The sequence below is a fragment of the Apis dorsata genome, unplaced genomic scaffold (genome assembly GCF_000469605.1).
Source record: "Apis dorsata unplaced genomic scaffold, Apis dorsata 1.3 scaffold_119, whole genome shotgun sequence".
NCBI classification, from domain to species: domain Eukaryota; kingdom Metazoa; phylum Arthropoda; class Insecta; order Hymenoptera; family Apidae; genus Apis; species Apis dorsata.
In genome coordinates, this window is record NW_006263413.1 from 201,463 (window position 1) to 216,102 (window position 14,640).

The following is a 14,640-nucleotide window of genomic DNA, read 5'->3' on the forward strand; positions in this document are numbered from 1 at the left end:
AACTGCTTTTAGAATCTGAAAGAACATATATACGTAATCTCCATTTCGTTGGCTTTTTCGGGGTGTAAGTAATAAAGGAAATTTTCCCTTTTTTAAGAAAACAACAGTTGACTTATTAACACATAAGTTTTGATAAGAAACAAAATATTTTATAAATTTTGAATTGAATTAATTGTTTCTAAATGAAGAGATCAAATTTGAAAAAACCTTTTCTTTTTCAAAATTTAGTAAAGAATGGAATTCTTCTATTGAAAACTCGAGACCAATATGGCTGTAAATCTGGTAATATTGTATAATTAATTCCTATGTTTACTGCATTTATTTTATCAATAATTTTTTTCATTCTTTAATTCTTCAGTGTAGAAAAGCTTGAAATAATGAATGGATATAGTACGATAATGAAATGTTTAGTCTAATATTTCTTTGCCCAACAAAAAAATTATAATCATAAATATAATTATCATCATTATATCACACCAGATAGTGGATCTGGTATTAATTTGCAATTTGATAATTAATAAAATTATTATTCTCATTACTGATGGAAAGTTTTCTCATTTATTTATTATACTTATAACGGAAATATTTCAGAATCTGAATCGTATATCTCTACTATATCATCTGTAAGATAATTTATATCATCTTCTTTCTCGATTGAACTCACGATTTACTTCTTGCATACAATCATCAATATTATCACTATCCAAAATTCTTATTTAGTTTGCAACTCATTTTAAATTTTTAGGAGATTTCAGGTATTTCAAGTCTTTCAGATAATATCAATTTATAGTAATTTGCATTATGATATGTTTTTAGTTATGCCAAAATACAGACTGACCATCTAAATCTCGAGAAAAAAGCTGTTGATCCAACAACAAACTATCACATTTATTTACAAATGTGTTGTATAAACACTTCTATATCCACTCGACACAATATCGAATTACATATATATAATCTGATGTATACAAGTCGGACGTTTCAGTAAATAAAAAATGTGTGATTTGACGAAGTGTGATTTGACGAAGCTCTTGTGATAAAAATTGATATCGAGTCATACTCGACAAAGAAATGCAAAGGATTAAAGGAAGAACCAGAATTCTTCTATTATTTTTTTGTTTAACATTTCATTAATTTGAGTTTCAATTTCCTTTTTATGACACTTTGGGAGTTTATGATTATGATTTGATATTAATGGATTTAAAATTTCTAAGTGTTACTTCATGCTGAATTAAGTTAATACAGATGAATTAAGTTAATACTATCAAGATTGAACATGGAGTGATAGGAGACTAAAATTCTTTCAAAGTTTCGCGATATTCATCTATATGTTTACGAAATTTGGAAGCAAATTTAGGAAAGTCAAAATTATTTTGATCGTTTTCAATAGAATTATTTATATTTTTGATTCATCAGTGTTTATGAAGCATATTGTCATCTATTGTCTATTGTTCAGATATCTGGTTTATATACCTGTCCCGAATTATTGGATTATCGGAAAGTAATTTTGTTTTCTTTTTTCACGACAATGAAACATGTTTTTTTAATAGCATATATGTATTTTATTTAATTATATATTGATCATTATGGTCTTTAAGTAGCATGATTCCATACTCGTAAAACTTCTGATCTTTATTTGCAAAAAACTGATTCAAGAGGTTTTTAACATCTTCATCTGAAATAAACGTTTTATCATCTAAAGAATTTTGTAAAGATCGAAACAGATACTAATTCGAGAGTGCCAAATCTGATGAATATAGTGGGTGCGGTAATATCTTCCTTCACTTCTGACGAGTCATTAAATTCGTGTAAATAGCGTGATGAAACACTTTTTCTTGTTAATCTCTTTTATTTGATGGAATCATCAAATTCTATCATTAAATTTGATGGAATTTTGTTTAATTTATCTAATTGATTGCATGATTCCGAATTAATTGTATAATTGTCAAATAGAAGCTCAAAAAAAAAAAATGTTATAGAATTTATAGTTCAGTGAAATTTTATATGTGATTTTATTATTGAATGTTGTCAGCAACATCACTATTTCATAGTTGGTACCTATTTATTTTTCTTTAATACACATATTTCAAATGTTATAAACAGATACGCGCAATCACGCATAATTAAATATATTCATTCATATATTTCAGCTAAACCCGTACATTTTTATTTATTGTTTTCACTGCTCAGTTAACAGTTATAGGCCCAGATTACGAAAGAAACAATAAATAATTAGGTAAAGTACAATTAAATTGAAAAAGCATGTGGATTAATTATCCGGCCTTGAGCAAACGTGAAATATAATTCTAATCGTGATGGAATATGAAATTGTTCGTATTAATAAATTGAAAGGATTGAAAAATTGGACTCATGAAAATTTCAAGTGCGCGTTATTTTGAAATCCTGCAGTGCATGGGAAATAAATACAGGTGAATCAATTCTTTCTGTACCAGAAGATGATGCGGCAAATCGTTTTACTAGGTGCTGCCTGGATAAAATTTGATAGTACAGCTCAATGCATAATTGCTATATCAGTGGATGAAAAACCATTTTCGCATATTATCAATTGTGAATCGGCTAAGGATATATGAAAAAAGTTGGAATCTATTTACAAATAAAAATCTGATACTAGCATATACATACTATTGCAGCAATGGTACAGTTACCAGAAGAAATCGGACGATGATATTGTTATTCACATCATAAAACTCGAGAATCTTGCACAGCGCTTGCAAATTCTGGGTGAGAAAATTCCAAATCAAATGATTATTATTAAAATACTTATGACATTACCTCTGTCATTCAAATATTTTATTAATGCGTAGGAATCAACTTAACCCAACGAAAGAACTCTTACAAATCTTATTTCAAGGCTCACCATTGAGGAAACAAGGACAGGAACCGATAAAAGAACAGAAACATTGTTTTTATTACTAATAAGTATCAATATAAGAAAAATTTCAAAAAAGGCAACGTTGGACCAGGCATATATCATTATTGCCACAAACCAGGGCATTGAATCAAGAAATGCAGAAACTGAAAGGCAGCAACATCAAACAAAAAATATATAGGAAAGAAAGCAAAGACACTCATTGGAGCCATGTCTGCAGAATATAATTTAGAAACATTCAGTGATGCATGAATTCGGGTGCGATTGAGCACATATCAAATCGTCGCGAATGATTCTTGTTATGTAAAAAATTTGACACAGTAGAGAATATTAAGATAAGTGATGGAAAATATATTTAAGCAATTGGATCAGGAGATATCGATATTCTTGCTTTCAATGGAAAAGAGTGGATGCGAAAGTATCTCAGTAATGTTTTTCATGTACCAGAACTGAATTTCAATCTTTTTTCGGCGCGTGTAGCTCTTGACAAGGAACTACGACAATATTTCGATAAAAAAATATACACATTTGAAGAATGGAAATATTGTTATAATGGGAAAAAGAAAAGGTAAGTTATTTGTAATGAAATTTAAAGTCGTTACAGACGAGCATCAGGCAAATATAGCAATGCGTAATTCTTTTTTCTTCTGGCACAAACGAATGGCTTATCAGAATGTGGATCAGATGAAAAAATTCTAAGATTCGAAAACATCATTTTTAAGGATCAGAAGTTTTGCTGCGAAGATTGCATTTTAGAGCAACATTATATAAAATGCACATTATATAAAATGCACAGACTATCATTCCCAAGAAGTGATACAAAATCTGAACGCATTGGAAAACTCATTCATGCAGATCTTTCAGGTCGAATGCAAGAAAATTCTCTTGGAGGAGCTCGATTTTTCTTAATGATGAAAGATGACTACAGTCACTGAAGAATATCAAAAATAAATTAAAGATATCACAATGTCTAGAGGATTTCTTTAAGAAGACTGATAAACATTTAGAAAAAGGAATTAAGATCTTCAGATCGGATAATGGCCTTCAGTTTACCAATAAAGAAATTGAACTAATACGTCGATATGACATCAGATACCATTTACTCCGGAATGATTGCGCCGAACAGGAAAACAGAACTGTAGTTGACTTAGCAAGAACATGCAGGGAAACTGCCAATCAAAATATGGGTTGAAGCAGTTAATTACACTGTTTACACTTTAAATAGAATCGAAACCAGTGGAAAGAAAGGAATAACACCTATTGAACTGCGGCTCAAGAAGAGACCGAACATTTCAAGGTTCAGAACCTTCGGAGAAGAAGTATATTTTCATATCCCTAAAGAGAAGAGACGAAATTGGGACATCAAAGGCGAAAAAGGTGTTTTCGTTGAATATGATGAAAACACAAAAGGATTCTGAATCTGGCTTCTTGAAAGAGGACAAATTAAAATACATAGGGATATAAGATTCACAGATCAGCACTATGAAATTAATTCAAATGAAGAATGGGATTCAGAATCAAATACCATAATTTTTGAACATCAGAAAGACGACTCAAAATAAATGTCGAATTGAAAACCATTATTCAGTCGGAAAACAACGAGCAAGTAAATGAAGAATCAAACGATCAAAAAAAAATCAATACAAGATCGACATTTGAGAGACAGAAATAAAATATGCCGATCACACAGGCTCACGTAGAAATATTGTAATTACAAAATACCATGAACCGGAAAGCTATGATGACGCGAATGCCATCAAATGGAAAGAAGCCATGGATGACAAAATTGATTCTTTAAGAAAAACTTAAACATGGACATTAGTAAATCCGCCATCAGATCATTAAGTCATAGATAATCTGTCATGGACTTACAATTGAAAATAAATAGCGATGGAAGCAACGATTCAAGGCGAGACTCATTATTAAAAGTTTCAAATAAACTGTTGGAGTTGACTATCAGAAACGTTTAGTTCTGTAAAGTTAAATTCGATTCAATAAGAACTATCCTAACTATCATAGCTTCGAACAAAATATATTTACAGCAATTTGATGTCAAAATAGCTTTTCTTCACGGAGAATTCGACGAGGTCATCTACATGCAGCAACCAAAGAGATACAAGGATGGAACCGACCGTGTTTGCAAGTTGAATCGTAGTTTATATGATTTAAAGCAGGCATCAAGATACTGAAATCATCGTTTTACAGTGGTACTGAAGAAACATGATCTCACGTCCATCAGCGCAGATTATTGCGTATTTACAAATGGAAACGATCAGGACCAACTGATTTTAGTGATCCATATCGATGGATTAATTAGTGCAACGAACAAGTCATCTATAAAAAAATTGTTAGCTGAACTCCGCAAAGAATTTGAAGTAACATCCAATGAGATAAATACATATCTAGGATTACAGATTAAGCGACTGGCAGATAGTTTTTATTTTTGCATCAGGAGGCTTACACCAAGAAAATTTTGCGATTTCGGATGGAAAATGTTAACGCAGCAATCCCAGCAGACCAAAATCAACTATGCATGGAGCGACTACAAGGAAAAATCAGAGTTCCCATATCGATAAGCGGTAGGAAGTTTAATGTACTTGTCAGTGAGTATTAGACATTACATTTGCAGTAAAGAAAACCAATATTTGGAAAAACTCAACAAAATTCACTGGAATGCAGTAAAAAGATTAGCTTAAGAGTCAACACGACAACGAATAATAATTCTATCAACTATTGAAGCCGAATACATAGCAGCTAATCAAACTGTGAAAGAGATCATATGGATGAAAAGTCTGATTAATGATTTAACTATGTTCAAGAACTTACAACGATTCTTTATGTAGATAATTTGAGCGCAATCAAGCTTATTAAAAATCCAGAATTTCATCGAAGTAAGCATATTGAGTAAGTACGCTATCATTTTATACGAGACAAATTCAATGAAAAGGAGTTTTTTCTGCAACATATATAGCATCGGAGGATCAGCAGATAAATGTTAATAAAAGCCTTGAGAAGAACAGTATTTGAGATACAAAGAAATCGACTGAATATCAAGAGTATCGAAGACATAATAGGCACATAGAATTATGACAATTAAACATAATAAACGTACACTAAACAAAGTTTCAATTCATTTTTAATGGGAATATTATAAAATTTAAAGTTCACTGAAATTTTATATGTGGTTTTATTATTGAATGTTATCAGCACATCACATTTTATAGTTGGTACTTATTTGTTTTTTTTCGATACACATATACTTCAAATGTTTTGTAAACAGATACGCGCAATCATGCATAATTAAATATATTCATTTAGTTAAACCTGTACATTTTTATTTATTGTTTTCACTGCCTAGTCAAAAAAAAAAAAAAAAAAAATAACTCCTTTGAATCCCATCAAACAGAGAGCATTTTTTTTTTTTTTGTGAATGTTGGCTTTCGAAGTGTTTTGCGCTGGCTCATCTCTATTGCTCCATGATCATTTTTGTTTAACATTATTGTAAACGATTTGAGAACATATGAAACCCAAATATCAAATTTCAAAACAAAATCAAGTTTATTTCATGTGATTATGAACAGTCGAATTCGATTCAATCTTAATTTCTCGAGTTTATTCGTCGATTTGTTTCAATCAATGTCTTTATTTTGTCTTCATCAGCTTCAACTGGTCTTTCAGAACGTGGCACATTTTTAATGTCGAAATTTTGAAAACCAATTTTAACAATGGCATACTGTTAATTTTTTCATTTTTTTCATAGACTTTTTCATAACTTTTTTCTTGCCTGAACATTTTTATCTTTTTGGTAATAAAAAAGTAAAATATGCCGAAAATGCTTCTTTTGATTTTGCATCTTTGTTATTACACATGAAAAACACAACCGCATAGAAACAAATGAATTTTTTTTATAAATATACTATGAAATGTCAACTTTCAAAATATATAATAACAACATGGTTTAAAATAAAATTGGCTGGATAAATATTCAACTAGCGACATTCGTATGAAAAAACGAAATTATTTTCCGATCCACAATCCAATAATTTTCTTTGTGTCTTGGAAGAGAATTTTTAATTTAGTTAAAGTGAAAGCATTAAAGTGAAAGCATTATTAGAGATATTATATTGGTAATTTGAAAGAAAAAAATCCTATGATTCCATTTTCAATTAATGAGAACGACATGGAATAGATTTGGTTTTTGTTGGCAAAAAATAGTGGTATAGAGATTAGTAGTGTATCTATTATAACCCGTAAAAAATTCTTTCTTTCTTTTCCTTGTTTGATATTGGTAACTTTCGAAAATTTTATAATGTTGATGGCTGCTCCAGTATCGAATAACATTCGTCTGAATCCTGATATTCCTGGTAATTTATATTGGAATTGATAACAATTCGTTTTCACTGATACAATTGATTTTTGGTAATTCGTTTGCCAATCTTTCGATAGATTTTCAATGTTATTCATCCGAACTCTCGATTGAAATTTTCCGGTCTGGGCATTGTGAAAATTTTGGATATGATATGCATTGACTATGTGTTCTATTTTATCATTTTTATTTCTAAGCATTCTCTTGGAAGGAGGTTCCGTGACGAAGTGGATCTTTGTTTCCAGCTGACTTAAATTAGTTCTCAGTATAGATCTGTTATTGATAATTGGTCGTGATTCAATATGTTTAAATGTTATCTGAATTCGGTTTGTATTATTTAAGAATAGTTATATCCCTATTGCCATTAATTCTGTTTCAGTTAAGGTTTTCGGTTTACTAAGTATTACTAATGCTTCAAAATCTTTTTTCAAATTCATTAGATAAATTCTGATTGCTTCCTCTTCTTCGATTGCAATTTTTCTGTTGATAAGTTGCTGATATTTATTGTGAACAACATATATAAATTCATTTAAATATTGTTTGAAACATACATTAATTCGGTTTCAGTGAATCCTTGTTTGATGGACCATAGTTTATCTCTATAGCTATTGATTGTAGTTGGAATTGAGATATTGCATTAGGACATGATAAAGAGTTTCAGCAAACTCTATCCTCGTATATCTGATACTTCTGATACTTTTATATTCTAATACTTTTGCATTGTCTGTTATTTTTTCAATTATTATAAGTTTTAATAATAGTTCTTTTTCACTACACAAACTAGTAAATAAATTCCATCAATTTTATGAAATTTTTTACATCTTCTACATCATTTGTCTCGTAAGATTTCGATAATGCGAATGGCCTCATTCGCATTAATTTATGAATTGTTTCTCATTGATCTTTTTATTTGTCGTGCGTTTTCTCTTCTTTTTGAGTCACTATATTCGATATTTCCGTGAAAGTTTATTCATTCATTCCTAATATAATGGATTTTTTTGTTAAACAAATAATTCTCAATTGTTCTATTAGTTCTTTTATTTCGTTAACTCTTTTATCATTTTCTTCTTTTAAGATAAGTAATCTTTTGTTTATCTCTGTTATCATTTCTGATTTTCATTTAAATTCTGAAGCTTATTCAGAATTAACTTCAAGATATATGGCCGGTTCCATCAGCCATTATAATTGAGTCATGTCGTCGTCCAAGTCAAAGATGTTAATTGAAGAATTTTCTTCAATTCAATGTTTTTTAACATTAATTATCAGAATTAATTTATAACATTAATTTATAACAATATGTTAGAAAATATTCCGAGTGAAAGAATTGATAACAATCGCGATAATGCGATATTATTTATTATTGTTTATTAATCAATTAATTAAAGCATTTCGCTCAATTTGTATCTTACTTTATCTGTATAAAATTAACAATAACATTTAATATAATCACAGATTTCCTAAACATTTTTTTATTCAGCCAATTAATTTTCTCATCAAATATTTTAATAAATATTGAAATATATTGTAAAGGATATCATTTTAAACAATTTTATATAGCTGGTGATTAGTTTTTTCAAATTATTAAAAAAAATATACTATTACATAAAAAAAATATACTATTTAATACTATTACATTGAATTCTATATGTATTTCTATATATATTTATTTTCATATATTTATGTTATATTTATGTTCATAATAACATATTTGGTTCGTATAATAATTAAATGTATGTATATTATTGAAAAATTTTTAATATTTTGTTAAATTTAATAAATAATGTTAAAATGTTATATTTGGAGATGATTTCTTTTAAATTTAAAATGAAATTTAAAATAATTTCATCTTTGTATTTTTCGGAAGAATATCTAAATATTCAATTGAATTTTTCAGTTAAAATGTATTAAAAAATGTATTATTTTTACATTATTTTATATTAAATTTTATTTTATATCATTTTTATCTATCTTTAACTATCTAAAAATATAATTTAAAAAATATAATTTATTTTAGTTATACAAATATCTTTTATACATATTATATACATATAAAATAATAATATAAATAATAAAATAAAAATATAATATTTTATATAATCTATATATTTAATAGGATATTAATGTTGATAGATATTTTTAGAGATTCAATTTTAAAGAGATCAAAAAAACAAAAGTTAGTACATAAAAAATTAAAATTTTTATTTTTTCTTCGTTATTGTTTTGCTCTATATTCACTTTTATCTAACGCAAATTTTAATTGTTTACAATTTAATAAATAAATCTCAAGATAAATAATTTTTATATATCAGTTTTTGTGTTTATTTTGATCTGTTTAAATCATTAAATTTTGATTTTGAATTTTTTTTTTTAAATATTGATTAATCTTCCAAAAATATTTCATATATATATAGATATGAATAAATATTAAAAATATGATATAGTAAACTGAAGATTTTTAAAGTAATTTCACACAATATTTTTAAAAACCTTTATAAAAACTTTTTGGTTTTAACGAATTCTTAACAAAAAATACTAACCAATTAAAGTGCAAACTTGTCAAATCATAAACATCGGTAGCATTGAGTACAATGATTCAAAAATATTTAGATACTAACTTATGTTTAATTTTAACAATCTATCTTTATTAATTATGGAATAAATGAATTCAAAATTATTTTTTTCGATAGAATATTTATTATATTTTATAAATATATGCAATTTAAGTATATGTAATTAATTAAATCTTTGTATTCTTTTTAAAAAAGTATTAGGAATTACATCGAAAATGGATTAATTTTCTAATTTTCTAATTAAAAATTATAAATTTTGTTTCAAATAAACTTCTCCAGAATCTATATTTATTTGATTTATTTTTTTATTTATCATTTTTTTTTCAAATTTTTAGAATTCATAGTATATCATGATTACAAGATTTAAGAATTTCAAAATTACAATTCAAAGTCAGAATTCAAACTCAAAATTTAAACAAAAATATTATACTTATTATTAAAATGTAATAATGCAAACAAAATTTAAAAAAAATTAAATTCAATTCTTCTATTTATTATTTTGTTGAATTATAAATGATCAATACTGATGATCTATATTATTTTTCAGTAATGTTTTATTTGCAATCAATTTATGTACAAATTTTTCAAGAATAATTCATCTATCAATGTTAAGAAAGATTAATAGCATATTTGAAAGATTAAATTAAATTTTCAAATAAATTTAATTTAATTAATTAATGAATTATTCTTTAATTTAACATAAGCTGTAACTTATCATTATTTTTTTATTCCAAATATGTATTATTTATTGTTCATTTTATTATTATTAGGAATTTTTTATATTTTATATTGATTTTATCACAATTTTATATTATTTATTTTGAATAATGAATAAATTCAATTTATTCGTTCTATACGAATAGCAATTAATTAGTGAAGAAAATATATTGTTATGGTTCGACAAATCTATCTGATTGGTTAATTTTTATATAATAATTCGTTAACTAAACGAAAGTTTTTGTAAAAGAAAATATTGCTTGAAATTATTTTAGAAATCTCCACTTCATCAATCAGAATTCATTTTTATATTTATTTTTAGATATTTTTATATATTATTAAATTAAATTATTTTTTTTTATTAAATTATTCTTGAGATTTATAACTTATCTAAGAAAGATATTTCTTCTTGCATAGAAATATTTTTCCATCAATGTCCAAAACCAATTTCTATTAGGTCTAAACGAAAGGTCTATGATGATGTTGCTAAAGGATAATGCCATTTTTAAAAAATTTAATTTAAGATTACAATAATATAACTCTGAATGATATGTTTCAATCATCAACTGCATCCTCAATTATAATCAATATCATTCTACTTTTAATTAGATTTATAGTTAATACGCACAAATCATATACCCTAAATATCCTGTTCTTGTGCGACTGTTGTCTCAAGTTTAGTTCAAAAAATTTTCATTAAATTCTTAGATCATTCTTAGGAATTATTATCTATGACCGTCCCAAATTAATCTATTCCAAATTATCTATAGAATTTTCGTGGATAGTTTTTATAATTTATTTTATGACTTATTTATAATAATAATCTGAATCTAGAATTTGTATTCTCAACCTTTGACTACCAAAGATATCATATTAGGACTATTTGTAGAGTTTGTATATTGTCATCATATTCTGATTATTTGAATATGATCTAATTTTAGTATTTTGATTATCAGATACGATTAGTATATAATGTTAAAGTTCAACATGTTAATGAAAATGTTAAAGTATAATTTTGGATATTGTATAAAAAAGGATACCTCAACTAAATACATTTGTTTGAAGAAATTTTGATTAGATACAACTAATGTATGGTATTAAAATCTAATAAAGTTAAATTTTGCACAAAAAAGAATGCCTCAACTAAATATTATCGCTCAAAGAAATTAAATCTTATAAAATTATAATATTTATAATGTGAGCCTTGAATAAACTTAAATTTAATTGTGATTAATGATTGAATTTCGTGATTTCTAACTATAATTTGATCTGAACTGAATGAAATTTGATTGATTTTTTGATCGAATTTTGATTTTCTAATTTCTACAGCGATTAATTACAATCTGATTTATTTCTGCAATGAATAATAAAATAATATTTGATTTTTTGGAAAATATATGAATCTTGATTTTCCTTCCAGTAATTTTCGACGAAAATGTAAAGAGAATGTGAAAAACTAATGAAGGAATGGTTTCTAAAATAAATCTTCGTGAAATCTTATCGCAATGTCTGAAGATTTTTGCATTTCTCTGGTAATTAATCGCAAAACATTTGGCATGTAAATGTGACTTATGAAATGGTTATCACATATATTATATAGTTTTTTTTGAACTGCTTTTAAAAGTCTGAAATAATATGAAGAAATTATACTCACTTATAAATTATTGCTAAAAATCTAAATTGCTGGAAACTTAAACTGTTGAAAATACTGAAAAATAAAATTCAAGTTATTTTTATTTCACTTCATAAATCAATTTAGTTTTTATCCTTAATATATAATATTGTGAAGATCTTGATCGTATTCTAACCATCAGATACATTGTGAATTAATTGTGAAAAATAGCAATCTCTTATGATCAGCGTATTGCATCATTTTCAAATGTAATTCATTTTTTATTAAAAGTGCAAAAACCATTTTTCCAATACATATAACTTTGGCACCTACTACTACGTTTTATTTCTGCGATCGCAATCGCTCTGTATAAAAAAAAAAAATTTAACAGAAATTAACAAATCCGAAAATATATTTTTATTCTTAAATTTTTCATTGTACAAGTCAATGTACATAAAATACAAAAATAATATATATAATTAAAAAATAAAATATATTATCTTTTTATTTATCTTGATCTCTTTTATTTATCTAGATATAGAAAACAGAATATATTATAGAATATATTATGAATATAATAAATTTATTTATTTTTAATTTATTTTGAGATAAAAAAAACCGAATTAATTATTTACTTGATTTATATTCAAAATTATTTAATAGAATATTAAAATAAATACATTACATAAAAAATATTTATATATATATATTTTAAAATAATTATTATAATTGATCAAAAATAATTTATTTTTCTTAAAAATTCGAAATGAAATAAATTCTATATATATTATAATAAATATTATAAAAATATATCATTAATATATCATAATATTATAAAACTATATATTACATTTGTATTAATAATTTTTTTCATAATTAACATAATACAATTATATTATATATAATAGTATTTTATAATTATATATTGTGTATATACCAATTTTTTTATAAATATATTATTTTTTATTTATATTTATGTCACATAAAAATTATTATTTACATTAAATATTTAATTATTTCATATACTTCAAATCTATTAATTAAATTTTTCGCTATTACATGTGCATTTTTATAATTTGCAAATATTAAATATATATTTTAATGTATTTCTTAAGATATGTAAATTTTTTTTAAAAATTAAAAATTAATTTATTAAAAAATATAATTACTCAGAAAATTATTATTAAATTAAATTTATGAAAAAAAATTGTTTACTATAGATTTTGTTATTTTTATTATTTTTACGTTTCTTTTTATTTGTTTTGTAAAAATTAATCCATTATTTCTAATAATCGAATATTTTTTTAGGATGGTATATTAATATTATAATATTATTATAATTAAAAGAATAAACTTATCAATATTTTCGTGGATTTTGATTTTTATGAAAATTTGAACCAAGATTTTAAACAATTTCTTTTCAGTTAATCATAATTTTTTAATATTTGTAATAATACTATTATATATTATATTGAGCATTTCTGAAAATATTAACTATTATATAGAAACTTGGATAAATATTATCCATTAAGAATATAATATTTATCATTAAGAATTTGGATATTTTTCGAATCTAAAATGTAAGAATATATAAGTTACTTGATTTTTTAATTGAAAACAAGCAACAGTTGATGTATTTTGTAATATATTTTTAAAAATAATTAAAAATTAATTTTATAATTTTAACGATAATTAATTCATCTCGCCTGCAAAAACATCTCTTTCGCATTTATTCTATGATAAGCAATCGCATATCACGTAATGCGAAATATAATAAATATATTTTTTATATCTCGAAAATTAAACCCAATAATTTTATGTTATATATGTAGTATAAATATGATATTATATGTATTTTTTAAATCTTATCCTTTATATGTTTAAATCATAAAAATTAAAATTATGAGAAATAAGTTAATTGAATACTAATTATATACTTATATTTACTTTTGTGTATGTATGTATATAGAAAGTATTATTAAATTGATAGTATAATTTAAAAGAAAATGAGTTATCTATATAAAAAAATAGATCGGTAGTAATATTTAGTAAAATAATATTTTTTTGTACGGAATTTTATTTTTTAATAAATCAATGTTAAAGATTCACCAACTACAGATATAATTAACTAATTATATATATATTTATAATTAACTAATTAACTATGTATTTATATTTTAAAATAATTTTTGTTGCATTTATTGTATTTATGAACTTCATTATACTCATAATATTACAACTTATAGCTTGTTATTATTTTCGAAAAAAATTTTCTCTATTCTATCAATTAATTGAAAAATTAATCATTTTATATAATCCATGTTTCATAAATGTTTGAATTATTTACTCTTTGAATTATTCATTTATTAATGATTTGGATAACAATTTTTAATAATAATTAACAGTTATAAATTGTTAACATATATGAAAAATCGTATCAATATATATATATATATATTTCAATTTATTTATTTGAAATTCAAAT

General features: G+C 24.5%; 1 long non-coding RNA gene across 1 annotated transcript; it reads right to left on the bottom strand.

The window, feature by feature from the left end:
* Nucleotides 1-3,285: 3,285 nt before the first annotated feature.
* On the bottom strand, nt 3,286-12,849 carry LOC102678756. The gene is made up of 3 exons (XR_421288.2): nt 12,836-12,849; nt 11,584-11,588; nt 3,286-3,534 (listed from the first exon to the last, which is right to left on the bottom strand). It is a non-coding gene; the product is annotated as an uncharacterized LOC102678756 (long non-coding RNA).
* Nucleotides 12,850-14,640: the final 1,791 nt, after the last annotated feature.